Below are 16,458 nucleotides of genomic sequence, written 5' to 3'. Positions count from 1 at the left end.
CTACACACTACACACACTATACACACTACACACACTATACACACTACACACACTATACACACTACACACACTATACACACTATACACACTATACACACTATACATGTGTGTGTGTGCGTGCGCGTGCGTGTGCGTGTGTGTGTGTGTCTCTCTGTGTGTGTGTGTGTGTGTGTGTGTGTGTGTGTGTGTGTGTGTGTGTGTGTGTGTGTGTGTGTGTGTGTGTGTGTGTGTGTGTGTGTGTGTGTGTGTGTGTGTGTGTGTGTGTGTGTGTGTGTAGTGTCATCTAACAGTCATTTTGATCTGGAGTGGTGTGAGGGGAAGGTTTCTCTCAAAGCCTCTAATGGGAAATACGTTGGTGTCTGTGTGTGTGTGTGTGTGTGTGTGTGTGTGTGTGTGTGTGTGTGTGTGTGTGTGTGTGTGTGTGTGTGTGTGTGTGTGTGTGTGTGTGTGTGTGTGTGTGTGTGTGTGTGTGTGTGTGTGTGTGTAGGTCATCTAACAGTCATTTTGATCTGGAGTGGTGTGAGGGGAAGGTTTCTCTCAAAGCCTCTAATGGGAAATACGTTGCCGCCAAGAGGAACGGACAGCTAGCTGCTACCGTCGACAACGCAGGTTAGTCTGTCACCGTGGATACCGTTACCGTAACCGTGACGATACGTGCTGTAACTATGGCCGCAGCGGCCAGTGAATCTTATCGTTTGCAGAGTATTCCTTATTATTGAAATATCTGTCAATTAATCAATCAACTAACTGATCGAGACAGAAACCTATTCATTAACTTATCAAACGATCAGCTAATCAAATCAAATCAAATCAAAATTATTTATATAGCCCTTCGTACATCAGCTGATATCTCAAAGTGCTGTACAGAAACCCAGCCTAAAACCCCAAACAGCAAACAATGCAGGTGTAAAAGCACGGTGGCTAGGAAAAACTCCCTAGAAAGGCCAAAACCTAGGAAGAAACCTAGAGAGGAACCGGGCTATGTGGGGTGGCCAGTCCTCTTCTGGCTGTGCCGGGTAGAGATTATAACAGAACATGACCAAGATGTTCAAATGTTCATAAATGACCAGCATGGTCAAATAATAATAAGGCAGAACAGTTGAAACTGGAGCAGCAGCACAGTCAGGTGGACTGGGGACAGCAAGGAGCCATCATGTCAGGTAGTCCTGGGGCACGGTCCTAGGGCTCAGGTCCTCCGAGAGAGAGAAAGAAAGAGAGAATTAGAGAGAGCATATGTGGGGTGGCCAGTCCTCTTCTGGCTGTGCCGGGTGGAGATTATAACAGAACGTGGCCAAGATGTTCAAATGTTCATAAATGACCAGCATGGTTGAATAATAGTAAGGCAGAACAGTTGAAACTGGAGCTAATCAATCAACTAACTGATCGAGACAGAAACCTATTCATTAACTTATCAAACGATCAGCTAATCAATCAGCTAACTGATCGAGACAGAAACCTATTCATTAACTTATCAAACCATCAGCTAATCAATCAGCTAACTGATCGAGACAGAAACCTATTCATTAACTTATCAAACCATCAGCTAATCAATCAACTAACTGATCGAGACAGAAACCTATTCATTAACTTATCAAACGATCAGCTAATCAATCAGCTAACTGATCGAGACAGAAACCTATTCATTAACTTATCAAACCATCAGCTAATCAATCAGCTAACTGATCAACTAACTGATCGAGACAGAAACCTATTCATTAACTTATCAAACCATCAGCTAATCAATCAGCTAATCAATCCGTGTTTGATCCGTTTCCCTGTTTTGTCTCCAGGGGAGGCGGAGCAGTTCCTGATGAAGCTGATCAATCGGCCAATCATAGTCCTCCGTGGAGAACACGGTTTCATTGGCTGTCGTAAGGTTGGCACGGGAACGCTGGATTCTAACCGCTCCTCCTACGACGTCTTCCAGCTGGAGTTTAAAGATGGAGCCTACAGCCTCCGAGGTATACAGACACACCTACACAGGGTCCGACGGAGCCTACAGCCTCCGAGGTACAGACACACCTACACAGGGTCCGATGGAGCCTACAGCCTCCGGGGTATACAGACACACCTACACAGGGTCCGACGGAGCCTATAGCCTCCGGGGTATACAGACACACCTACACAGGGTCCGACGGAGCCTACAGACACACCTACACAGGGTACGACGGAGCCTACAGCCTCCGAGGTACAGACACACCTACACAGGGTCCGACGGAGCCTACAGCCTCCGAGATACACAGACACACCTACACAGGGTCCGACGGAGCCTACAGCCTCCGAGGTACACAGACACACCTACACAGGGTCCGACGGAGCCTACAGCCTCCGAGGTACAGACACACCTACACAGGGTCCGATGGGGCCTACAGCCTCCGAGGTACACAGACACACCTATACAGGGAGCCTACAGCCTCCGAGGTACAGACACACCTACACAGGTTCCGACGGAGCCTACAGCCTCCGAGGTACAGACACACCTACACAGGGTCCGACGGAGCCTACAGCCTCCGAGGTACACAGACACACCTACACAGGGTCCGACGGAGCCTACAGCCTCCGAGGTACACAGACACACCTACACAGGGAGCCTACAGCCTCCGAGGTACAGACACACCTACACAGGGTCCGACGGGGCCTACAGCCTCCGAGGTACAGGCACACCTACACAGGAAGCCTACAGCCTCCGACGTACACAGACACACCTACACAGGGTCCGACGGAGCCTACAGCCTCCAGGGCCCCAGGAAAATATATTTTATTTGTTGCTCCATCGCTCCATGTCCCCTCCTACTGCTCGGGCTAAAAACCACTCCACAGGGGGAACGATATGCCGCTCCATCGCTCCATGTCCCCTCCTACTGCTCGGGCTAAAAACCACTCCACAGGGGGAACGATATGCCGCTCCATCGCTCCATGTCCCCTCCTACTGCTCGGGCTAAAAACCACTCCGCCCTCACAGGGGGAACGATCTGCCTCTCCATCGCTCCATGTCCCCTCCTACTGCTCGGGCTAAAACCACTCCACAGGGGGAACGATCTGCCGCTCCATCGCTCCATGTCCCCTCCTACTGCTCGGGCTAAAAACCACTCCACAGGGGGAACGATCTGCCGCTCCATCGCTCCATGTCCCCTCCTACTGCTCGGGCTAAAAACCACTCCACAGGGGGAACGATATGCCGCTCCATCGCTCCATGTCCCCTCCTATTGCTCGGGCTAAAAACCACTCCGCCCTCACAGGGGGAACGATATGCCGCTCCATCGCTCCATGTCCGCTCCTACTGCTTGGGCTAAAAACCACTCCGCGCTCACAGAACGATCTGCTGCTCCATCGCTCCATGTCCCCTCCTACTGCTCGGGCTAAAAACCACTCCACAGGGGGAACGATCTGCCGCTCCATCGCTCCATGTCCCCTCCTACTGCTCGGGCTAAAAACCACTCCGCTGGGGGAACGATATGCCGCTCCATCGCTCCATGTCCCCTCCTACTGCTCGGGCTAAAAACCACTCCGCCCTCACAGGGGAAACGATATGCCGCTCCATCGCTCCATGTCCCCTCCTACTGCTCGGGCTAAAAACCACTCCGCGCTCACAGAACGATCTGTTGCTCCATCGCTCCATGTCCCCTCCTACTGCTCGGGCTAAAAACCACTCCACAGGGGGAACGATATGCCGCTCCATCGCTCCATGTCCCCTCCTACTGCTCGGGCTAAAAACCACTCCGCTGGGGGAACGATATGCCGCTCCATCGCTCCATGTCCCCTCCTACTGCTCGGGCTAAAAACCACTCCGCTGGGGGAACGATATGCCGCTCCATCGCTCCATGTCCCCTCCTACTGCTCGGGCTAAAAACCACTCCGCAGGGGGAACGATATGCCGCTCCATCGCTCCATGTCCCCTCCTACTGCTCGGGCTAAAAACCACTCCACAGGGGGAACGATATGCCGCTCCATCGCTCCATGTCCCCTCCTACTGCTCGGGCTAAAAACCACTCCACAGGGGGAACGATATGCCGCTCCATCGCTCCATGTCCCCTCCTACTGCTCGGGCTAAAAACCACTCCGCGCTCACAGGGGGAACGATATGCCGCTCCATCGCTCCATGTCCCCTCCTACTGCTCGGGTTAAAAACCACTCCGCGCTCACAGAACGATCTGTTGCTCCATCGCTCCATGTCCCCTCCTACTGCTCGGGCTAAAAACCACTCCGCGCTCACAGGGGGAACGATCTGCCGCTCCAAATTGAGGCTGTTCTGAGAACAAAAAGGGGATGCAACTCAATATTAGGAAGGTGTTGCTCATGTTTTGGTATAATCTACAATAAATCTCTGTTCTCCCTCCTCTCTAGATTCACAGGGGAAGTTCTGGTGCGTGGGGGAGGAGTCCGCAGTGGTGTGCAGCGGGGACACGCCCACCTACTTCCTGTTTGAGCTGTGTGACTACAACAAGATGGCGGTGCGAGCGCCTGGGGGGCGGTACCTTAAAGGAGACCATGCTGGGGTTCTAAAGGCCAACGCTGAGGGGTTGGACAATGCAACACTGTGGGAGTACTGACCACCCTATAAAGTTAACATACATCATCCTGGGTGACATCAATTACCCCACTGTAGAAATCCTTTAAATAAGTATCCTCTGTCTGTTATGACTTTATATGGGCAAATAGAATGTATAGAATAAAAGGGAACGTTTCAACCTTCCGGAGTCTGAGGGTGGTTTTAACCTTCCTGAGTCTGAGGGTGGTTTCAGACCTTCTTGAGTCTGAGGGTGGTTTCAGACCTTCCTGAGTCTGAGGGTGGTTTTAACCTTCCTGAGTCTGAGGGTGGTTTTAGCCTTCCTGAGTCTGAGAGTGGTTTTAACCTTCCTGAGTCTGAGGGTGGTTATAACCTTCCTGAGTCTGAGGGTGGTTATAACCTTCCTGAGTCTAAGGGTGGTTTTAACCTTCCTGAGTCTGAGGGTGGTTTTAACCTTCCTGAGTCTAAGGGTGGTTTTAACCTTCCTGAGTCTGAGGGTGGTTTCAACCTTCCTGAGTCTGAGCCTGGTTTTAACCTTCCTGAGTCTGAGGGTGGTTTCAACCGTCTGAGGGTGGTTATAACCTTCCCGAGTCTGAGGGTGGTTTTAACCTTCCTGAGTCTGAGGGTGGTTTCAGACCTTCTTGAGTCTGAGGGTGGTTTCAGACCTTCCTGAGTCTGAGGGTGGTTTTAACCTTCCTGAGTCTGAGGGTGGTTTTAGCCTTCCTGAGTCTGAGAGTGGTTTTAACCTTCCTGAGTCTGAGGGTGGTTATAACCTTCCTGAGTCTGAGGGTGGTTATAACCTTCCTGAGTCTGAGGGTGGTTATAACCTTCCTGAGTCTAAGGGTGGTTTTAACCTTCCTGAGTCTGAGGGTGGTTTTAACCTTCCTGAGTCTAAGGGTGGTTTTAACCTTCCTGAGTCTGAGGGTGGTTTCAACCTTCCTGAGTCTGAGCCTGGTTTTAACCTTCCTGAGTCTGAGGGTGGTTTCAACCGTCTGAGGGTGGTTATAACCTTCCTGAGTCTGAGGGTGGTTTTAACCTTCCTGAGTCTGAGGGTGGTTTTAACCTTCCTGAGTCTGAGGGTGGTTTTAACCTTCCTGAGTCTGAGGGGGGTTTTAACCTTCCTGAGTCTGAGGGGGGTTTTAACCTTCCTGAGTCTGAGGGGGGTTTTAACCTTCCTGAGTCTGGGGGTGGTTTCAACCTTCCTGAGTCTGAGGGTGGTTTTAACCTTCCTGAGTCTGAGGGTGGTTTTAACCTTCCTGAATCTGGGGGGGTTTTAGCCTTCCTGAGTCTGAGGGTGGTTTCAACCTTCCTGAGTCTGAGGGTGGTTTAAATCTTCCTGAGTCTGAGGGTGGTTTCAACCTTCCTGAGTCTGAGGGTGGTTTTAACCTTCCTGAGTCTGAGGGTGGTTTTAACCTTCCTGAGTCTGAGGGTGGTTTTAACCTTCCTGAGTCTGAGGGTGGTTTTAACCTTCCTGAGTCTGAGGGTGGTTTTAACCTTCCTGAGTCTGAGGGTTGTTTTAACCTTCCTGAGTCTGGGGGTGGTTTCAGACCTTCCTGAGTCTGAGGGTGGTTTTAACCTTCCTGAGTCTGAGGGTGGTTTCAACCTTCCAGACATGGACTTGTACCAGCTCACCACCCAGGAATTTACTTGTGACATGTAGTTAAATGCACTAAGGAACAGTCCTTTCACTTGTTGGTCCACATGGACAACTAAAGGCATTTTCATGACAGAAGCAATTACAATTGAAACATGCAACTTAAAAAAAAAAAAGTTTATATCACCAAATGTCGATTTTAAATATTTTCAAATTAGAGAATCTGATTTGAGTCAGACAATGATGTTCATATGATAGGTCAGATATACACTACTGGTCAAAAGTTTGGACACATCTACTCATTCAAGGGTTTTTCTTATATTATTTTTTACTATTTTCTACTTCGTGGGATAATATATTTTGATTTGTTTAACACTGTTTTGGTCACTACATGATTCCATATGTGTTATTTCATAGTTTTGATGTCTTCACTATTATTCAACAATGTAGAAAATAGTAAAAATAAAGAAAAACCCTTGAATGAGTCGGTGTAAAACCTTTGACCGGTAGTGTACTAAACCTTGCAGAGAGCCAATACATTCTATACATTTTAGTTTATACTGGATTAGGTTTACATTTCCTTTAACTTTATTTTAGTTCTGTTCCAACTTTCCCTCCATCTTGTGCCAACATCAGTTCTTTTTAAGTCTCGCTTCCAAATAGTTTATAGTTGTTTTTCTAAGAGATGCGCAAGAGACAAAATTCACAACTTGTACAGCACAAATGGGCAGAGTCATGTCTTCAGTGTAAAACTAACAACGACTCAATAATCCATTCCATTCTGGGAATGTTATGATGTCATAAAGATACGGGGCGGAGTTGGAACGTTGGCTGTCAGAAGTATTACAATGTAAACTTCATTTTAAAATCCGTCTGTCTGCATATTCCAAGACATGACATATGAGGGGTGGTAATGAGAGACCCAATTGGGGGGGGGGATACTTTATTTGTCAATGATTTAGAAGAAAACGTTGACCTAAAAAAAACTGGAAATCACATGATCAAATTACAACAGTGATGAATCAAACGGTTATTTAAATCATTACAACAGTGGATGAATCCCAAACGGTTATTTAAATATTGAAAACGTGTGGGCTACGGAGAAACATTCTACAGTGGATGACTCCCAAACGGTTATTTAAATATTGAAAACGTGTGGGCTACGGAGAAACATTCTACAGTGGATGAATCCCAAACGGTTATTTAAATATTGAAAACGTGTGGGCTACGGAGAAACATTCTACAGTGCCATTTGAGGCCATATTTCATAGAGTTCTACAAGCACCGGCACCTTCCTGGGGAGGACGGATGAGGGGGGAGACATATGTGATGTGTACAGTAGCAGTGGGGACATGTGGGTCTGAGCAGGTGTGATGTCATTGATGTTTTGGTAACATTAGTGGTCTGTTTATGGTCTTTGTTTACGCATGTTGTTATTGTAAAATTATATTTCAACATGAAAACACTCACACTTTACAGTTATACACTTTACAGTTATACACTTTACAGTTATACACTTTACAGTTATACACTTTACAGCTAACACTCACACTTTACAGTTATACACTTTACAGTTAACACTTTACAGTTAACACTTTACAGTTATACACTTTACAGCTAACACTCACGCTTTACAGTTAACACTTTACAGTTAACACTTTACAGTTATACACTTTACAGTTATACACTTTACAGCTAACACAGTTATACACACTTTACAGTTAACACTTTGCAGTTATACACTTTACACAGTTATATACTTTACAGTTAACACTTTACAGTTAACACTTTACAGCTAACACTCACACTTTACAGTTATACAACAGTTAACTTTTACAGTTAACACTTTACAGTTAAACACTTTTTACAGTTAACACTCACACTTTGCAGTTATACACTTTACAGTTATACACTTTACAGTTATACACTTTACAGTTAACACTTTACAGTTACACTTTACAGTTAACACTCACACTTTACAGTTATACACTTTACAGTTATATACTTTACAGTTATACACTTATACAGTTAACTTTACAGTTATACACTACACTTTACAGTTATATACTTTACAGTTAACACTTTATAGTTAACACTTTACAGTTATACACTTTACAGTTATACACTTTGCAGTTATACACTTTACAGTTATATAGTTAACACTTTACAGTTAAGTTATACACTTTACAGTTAACACTTTACAGTTAACACTTTACAGTTAACACTCAAACTTTGCAGTTATACACTTTACAGTTATATACTTATACACTACAGTTAACACTTTACAGCTAACATACACTTTGCAGTTATACATTTTACAGTTATACATCAGTTAACTGGAACTTTATAGTTAACATCTCAACACACTTTACAGCTCACTGAAACAGTCAACACTTTCAGTTAACTTTACAGTTATACACTTTAAGTTAACACTACAGTTAACACATTTTACAGTTATACACTCACACTTTACAGTCAACACTCACACTTAATACAGTTATACAACACTTACTACAGTTATACACTTTACAGTCAACACTAGACACTTTTTACAGTTATACACTTTACAGTTATACAACACTTTTAACAGTTAATATACTCAGTTATACACTTTACAGTCAACACTCACACTTTACAGTCAAACTACTCAGTTAATACTTTACAGTTCACACTCATAGTTAACACTCAAACATCAAAACATCAATATACACACAGTGACACATTATATTTGGCTCTGTTGTATCAAGGGCACTATAGTTTCCTAATGTCCCTGGGCCTATACGGCTGTATATGGGGCTACATATAGGGGCTATACCCCAAACTGGAAATTATCACATCTGGAATGCTATAGGTTCACTCACTGCCTTAAATGAGTCAGCTGGGATCTGAAAACAGAGACAGGACGTTCCTCATCTGAACTCTTAATAATATAATAAATAATATAATATAAAGAACTCTTAACCATCTCAGAGACAAGGCGTTCCTCATCTGAACTATTAACCATCTCAGAGACAAGACGTTCCTCATCTGAACTATTAACCATCTCAGAGACAAGGCGTTCCTCATCTGTCTGAACTCTTAACCATCTCAGAGACAAGGCGTTCCTCATCTGAACTATTAACCATCTCAGAGACAAGACGTTCCTCATCTGAACTCTTAACCATCTCAGAGAAGGAACGTTCCTCATCTGAACTATTAACCATCTCAGAGACAAGGCGTTCCTCATCTGAACTATTAACCATCTCAGAGACAAGACGTTCCTCATCTGAACTCTTAACCATCTCAGAGACAAGACGTTCCTCATCTGAACTCTTAACCATCTCAGAGACAAGGCGTTCCTCATCTGAACTCATCTCATCTGAACTATTAACCATCTCAGAGACAAGGAGACAAGACGTTCCTCATCTGAACGTTCCTCATCTGAACTATTAACCATCTCAGAGACAAGACGTTCCTCATCTGAACTATTAACCATCTCAGAGACAAGACGTTCCTCATCTGAACTCTTAACCATCTCAGAGACAACCATCTCAGAACTCTTAACCATCTCAGACGTTCCTCATCTGAACTCTTAACCATCTCAGAGACAAGGCGTTCCTCAGACAAGACGTTCCTCATCTGAACTCTTAACCATCTCAGAGACAGGAACGTTCCTCATCTGAACTATTAACCATCTCAGAGACAAGACGTTCCTCATCTGAACTCTGAACTATTAACCATCTCAGAGACAAGACGTTCCTCATCTGAACTCTTAACCATCTCAGAACTATCTAACTATTAACCATCTCAGAGACAAGACGTTCCTCATCTGAACTATTAACCATCTCAGAGACAAACGTTCCTCATCTGAACTATTAACCATCTCAGAGACAAGACGTTCGTTCTATCATCTGAACAAGACGTTCCTCATCTGTCTGAACCATCTCAGAGACAAGAACGTTCCTCATCTGAACTATTAACCATCTCAGAGACAAGACGTTCCTCATCTGTCTGAACTATTAACCATCTCAGAGACAAGACGTTCCTCATCTGTCTGAACTATTAACCATCTCAGAGACAAGACGTTCCTCATCTGAACTATTAACCATCTCAGAGACAGAACGTTCCTCATCTGAACTATTAACCATCTCAGAACAAGACGTATCTAACTATTAACCATCTCAGAGACAGAAACTATTAACCATCTCAGAGACAGAACGTTCCTCATCTGAACTATTAACCATCTTAGATACAAGACGTTCCTCATCTGTCTGAACTATTAACCATCTCAGAGACAAGACATTCCTCATCTGAACTCTTAACCATCTCAGAGACAAGACGTTCCTCATCTGTCTGAACTCTTAACCATCTCAGTGACAGGACGTTCCTCATCTGAACTATTAACCATCTCAGAGACAGGACGTTCCTCATCTGAACTATTAACCATCTCAGAGACAAGACGTTCCTCATCTGAACTCTTAACCATCTCAGAGACAAGACGTTCCTCATCTGAACTATTAACCATCTCAGAGACAAGACGTTCCTCATCTGAACTATTAACCATCTCAGAGACAAGACGTTCCTCATCTGTCTGAACTATTAACCATCTCAGAGACAAGACGTTCCTCATCTGAACTATTAACCATCTCAGAGACAAGACGTTCCTCATCTGTCTGAACTATTAACCATCGCAGAGACAAGACGTTCCTCATCTGTCTGAACTCTTAACCATCTCAGAGACAAGACGTTCCTCATCTGTCTGAACTATTAACCATCTCAGAGACAAGACGTTCCTCATCTGTCTGAACTCTTAGCCATCGCAGAGACAAGACGTTCCTCATCTGAACTATTAACCATCTCAGAGACAAGACGTTCCTCATCTGTCTGAACTATTAACCATCTCAGAGACAAGACATTCCTCATCTGAACTATTAACCATCTCAGAGACAAGACGTTCCTCATCTGAACTATTAACCATCTCAGAGACAAGACGTTCCTCATCTGAACTCTTAACCATCTCAGAGACAAGACGTTCCTCATCTGAACTATTAACCATCTCAGAGACAAGACGTTCCTCATCTGAACTATTAACCATCTCAGAGACAAGACGTTCCTCATCTGAACTATTAACCATCTCAGAGACAAGACGTTCCTCATCTGTCTGAACTCTTAACCATCTCAGAGACAAGACGTTCCTCATCTGAACTATTAACCATCTCAGAGACAAGGCGTTTCTCATCTGTCTGAACTCTTAAACCATCTCAGAGACAAAGGCTGGGGATCCCTGATTAGAGGGGAATCCCCCATGTGCTGTCCCAGGTTTAAATCAAGCCCTTATTAGAGAGGAATCACCCACGTGTTGTCCCAGGTCTAAATCAGGCCCTGATTATAGAGGAACAATGATAAAAGCAGCAGAACCGTCTTCCCAGGGCCAGAGTTGAATTTGAGGATTACAGGGAAAAGGATGCCATTTGGAACACACCCATAATGTTTCTAAACCATCTCTTCCTCTGGCTGCTAAACTGGGGAGTCTAACAGTGTCTAACTGAGTCACACTAACTGGCTATAATGATTAATATAATAACTAACTAGAACCATGGAACCAGAGTTTAGAACTGGTTAGAACCATAGAACCATGGAACCAGAGTTTAGAACTGGTTAGTACTGGCTAGAACCATGGAATCAGAGTTTAGAACTGGTTAATACTGGCTAGAACCATGGAACCAGAGTTGAGAACTGGCTAGAACCATGGAACCATAGTTGAGAACTGGAACCATGGAACCATAGTTGAGAAATGGCCCATGGAACCATAGTTGAGAAATGGCTAGAACCATGGAACCATAGTTGAGAACTGGCTAGAACCATGGAACCATAGTTGAGAACTGGTTAGAACTGGCTAGAACCATAGTTTAGAACTGGTTAAAACCATAGAACCATGCCTGTCTGTCTGTCTGTCTGGCCTAGATTCTAATACGCTAGAGGGATCTCTATGCACCCTGACTAGAACACACAGCTGTGATGCGATTCAGAGGTTGACATTAATAAGGATTCTAGAGAAAAACGTGATGATCTGAACCATGTGTGTCTGTGATGTAATACACATCTTTGTGATGACGAAGAGCACAACTCTTTATTGATGAAACACTCGCCTGTCTGAAACCTCTTGCGTAGTCTAATATCGGGGCGCTGCTATTGGCCCGTGAGCACAAAGGGGGAAATCCGATTGGTTGTGGCGGTGCTTTGCTTGGTTTTCTATGTAACTCTGTTTCTTGGCAAATTTAATGAAACTGATTTTTTTTAAATTCTTTTCATAATGTGGCATTTGTATTTCAACTTAAAGCCCAATAAAACTTCACAGTGTAAAAAGTTCCCTGAGAAACTCCTGTATTTTCTTCTTTTTAACTTCCTGACTAGATGATTGACAGGAGCACATGATTTAATACTCCCGTCTCTCTGGAATGTTGGGAAGCCTCCATCATCGTCTTGACAACCTCGCCACAGCTCAACTCCCAGCTGTTGGTCTGTGGAAAAGCTGAGACAAACACTACACACACACATCCTTATCTCGCTAATCCGCTAGTCATTAGTATCACAGCTGGGAGGATTAGCATAGCCTCCGTTAGCTTAGCTTTAACCTATAACACAGTTTGGAGGATTAGCATAGCCTCCGTTAGCTTAGCTTCAACCTATAACACAGTTTGGAGGATTAGCATAGCCTCCGTTACTTTAGCTTCAACCTATAACACAGTTTGGAGGATTAGCACAGCCTCCATTAGCTTAGCTTCAACCTATGATACAGTTTGGAGGATTAGCATAGCGTTCGTTAGCTTAGCATTGCATAGCTTAGTTTCACCCCAGATGACAGCATAGCTAATAGGGCAGGAATCTTTAGTCTTAACCACCCACTCAGTTCACACAGCTCTATAGACAGACAGATGTCTGTAGACACAGCTCTCTACTCAACCTAAACACAGAGGTTCCTTGCACAATGTTGACTTGACTTTCTCCTATTCTCTCTTTTTCTCTATCCTCTCTGTCTCTCCAACAGAACAATGTTGACTTGACTTTCTCATTCTCTCTCTCTCTCTCTCTCTCTCTCTCTCTCTCTCTCTCTCTCTCTCTCTCTCTCTCTCTCTCTCAACCCTAGGTAGTGTCCAGATGAGCTTGTTTTAAGCCCTAGGTATTGTCCAGATGAGCTTGTTTTTAACCCAAGGTAACTGTAGTGTGTGAGCTTGTTTTTAACGGTCTAATTCCCTGAGATCTGGTTCTTCTCTGGAAAAATCATTATTTAAGTATTCTTGTGGTTTTACTGCCAGGGCCCTGCCAGGGTTTTACTGCCAGGGCCCTGCCAGGGTTTTACTGCCAGGGCCCTGCCAGGGTTTTACTGCCAGGGCCTGCTCTAGACATTCCAGACTCTACTGTAGGTCATGTGCTGTGGGTGACAGCAGGCATTGGTCATCTGAGAAGAGCAGGCATATAACCTCTGAATTGTGGAGACTAACACCAGGGGCTGAGGATTTTTCTAGAATAGTGGCCCATTCTTTGATGTAAATATTGTAGAGTGCAGGGCTCAGATTACAACCCTGACGAAGGCCCCGCCTCTGGTTAAAGAATTCTGTTCTTTTCTTACCAATTTTGATGCTGCACATATTGCCAGTGATTTCATGATGTCATGTGTTTTCTCTCTCTACAACAGAACAGTGTTGACTTTACTTTCTCCTCTCCTCTCCTCTCCTCTCTTCTCCTCTCCTCTTGTCTCTCCAACAGAACAATGTTGACTTTACTCTCTCCTCTCCTCTCCTCTCCTCTCCTCTCCTCTCCTCTCCTCTCCTCTCCTCTCCTCTCCTCTCCTCTCCTCTCCTCTCCTCTCTCTCCTCTCCTCTCCTCTCCTCTCCTCTCCTACTCTTCTCTCCTCTCCTATTCTCCTTTCCTCTCCTATTCTCCTCTCCTATTCTCCTCTCCTACTCTTCTCTCCTCTCCTATTCTCCTTTCCTCTCTCTCCCCTTCTCTTTCTCTCTCTCTCAGCAGAACAGTGTTGACTTTACTTTCTCCTCTCCTCTCCTCTCCTCTCCTCTCCTCTCCTCTCCTCTCCTCTCCTCTCCTCTCCTCTCCTCTCCTCTCCTCCCTCTCCTCTCCTCTCCTCTCCTCTCCTCAACAGAACAATGTTGACTTTACTTTCTTTCTCTCTTCTCTCTCCTCTTCTCTTTCTCTCTCTCTCAGCAGAACAATGTTGACTTTTCTCCTCTCCTCTCCTCTCCTCTCCTCTCCTCTCCTCTCCTCTCCTCTCCTCTCCTCTCCTCTCCTCTCCTCTCCTCTCCTCTCCTCTCCTCTCATCTCATCTCATCTCATCTCCTCTTGTCTCTCCAACAGAACAATGTTGACTTTACTTTCTTTCTTTCTTCTCTCTCCTCTTCTCTTTCTCTCTCTCTCAGCAGAACAATGTTGACTTTTCTCCTCTCCTCTCCTCTCCTCTCCTCTCCTCTCCTCTCCTCTCCTCTCCTCTCCTCTCTCTCCTCTCCTCTCCTCTCCTCTCCTCTCCTCTCCTCTCCTCTGTCTCTCCTCTCCTCTGTCTCTCCTCTCCTCTGTCTCTCCTCTCCTCTCTCTCTCCTCTCTCTCTCTCTCTCTCAGCAGAACAATGTTGACTTTTCTCCTCTCCTCTCCTTTCCTCTCCTCTCCTCTCCTCTCTCCTCTCCTCTCCTCTCCTCTCCTCTCCTCTCTCCTCTCCTCTCCTCTCCTCCTCTGTCTCTCCTCTCCTCTGTCTCTCCTCTCCTCTCTTCTCCTCTCTTCTCTCTCTCTCTTCTCTTTCTCTCTCTCAGCAGAACAATGAGTTACAGAATGAAGGAATGCAGCCCAGAACGCTGCCTGTTCTCTGTTTCACAATGAGAGGATATAGGAGGTTCACAATGCTCTCGGTCTCTTCACCGGTGTACACTTAAAAACAGAGGATATGAAGGTTCACAGTAACCTGGTTTAGTTTCTACAGAGAGGAGGACAGAGACAGAGGAGGTTCACAGTAACCTGGTTTAGTTTCTACTGAGAGGAGGACAGAGACAGAGGAGGTTCACAGTAACCTGGTTTAGTTTCTACTGAGAGGAGGACAGAGACAGAGGAGGTTCACAGTAACCTGGTTTAGTTTCTGAGAGGAGGACAGAGACAGAGGAGGTTCACAGTAACCTGGTTTAGTTTCTACTGAGAGGAGGACAGAGACAGAGGATATAGGAGGTTCACAGACTATATGATACATAATGATACATAATGATATATAATGATACCACCTTCTATCATAACAATGATACCACCTTCTATCCTACCAATGGAACAATGATACCACCTTCTATCCTACCAATGATACCACCTTCTATCCTACCAATGGAACAATGATACCACCTTCTATCCTACCAATGGAACAATGATACCACCTTCTATCCTAACAATGATACCACCTTCTATCATACCAATGATACCACCTTCTATCCTACCAATGGAACAATGATACCACCTTCTATCCTAACAATGATACCACCTTCTATCCTACCAATGATACCACCTTCTATCCTACCAATGGAACAATGATACCACCTTCTATCCTACCAATGATACCACCTTCTATCCTACCAATGATACCACCTTCTATCCTAACAATGGAACAATGATACCACCTTCTATCCTAAATGGAACAATGATACCACCTTCTATCCTAACAATGATACCACCTTCTATCCTAACAATGATACCACCTTCTATCCTACCAATGATACCACCTTCTATCCTAACAATGATACCACCTTCTATCCTACCAATGGAACAATGATACCACCTTCTATCCTAACAATGATACCACCTTCTATCCTAACAATGATACCACCTTCTATCCTACCAATGATACCACCTTCTATCCTACCAATGATACCACCTTCTATCCCAACAATGATACCACCTTCTATCCTAACAATGATACCACCTTCTATCCTAACAATGATACCACCTTCTATCCTAACAATGATACCACCTTCTATCCTAACAATGATACCACCTTCTATCCTACCAATGGAACAAATGACACCACCTTCTATCCTAACAATGATACCACCTTCTATCCTAACAATGATATATGCCATTTAGCAGACGCTTTTATCCAAAGCGACTTACAGTCATGTGTGCATACATTCTACGTATGGGTGGTCCCGGGGATTGAACCCACTACCCTGGCGTTACAAGCGCCATGCTCTACCAACTGAGCTACAGAAGGACCACTAATACCCAACATATATTATATATACAGTAGCTACAGAAGGAGCTCAGTTGGTATCTATCCTATCTATCCTTCTATCCTAACAATGGAACAATGATACCACCTTCTATCCTACCAATGATACCA

At 44.8% G+C, this 16,458-nt stretch overlaps 1 pseudogene; it reads left to right on the top strand.

The window, feature by feature from the left end:
• Positions 1-4,692, top strand: part of LOC124020573 — a 40,660-nt pseudogene extending 35,968 nt beyond the window's left edge.
• The last annotated feature ends 11,766 nt before the right edge of the window (positions 4,693-16,458 follow it).

The sequence above is a fragment of the Oncorhynchus gorbuscha genome, unplaced genomic scaffold (genome assembly GCF_021184085.1).
Source record: "Oncorhynchus gorbuscha isolate QuinsamMale2020 ecotype Even-year unplaced genomic scaffold, OgorEven_v1.0 Un_scaffold_857, whole genome shotgun sequence".
Lineage (NCBI taxonomy): Eukaryota > Metazoa > Chordata > Actinopteri > Salmoniformes > Salmonidae > Oncorhynchus > Oncorhynchus gorbuscha.
Note: the sequence above shows the minus strand (reverse complement) of the source record. Positions and strands in the feature narration are given on the sequence as shown.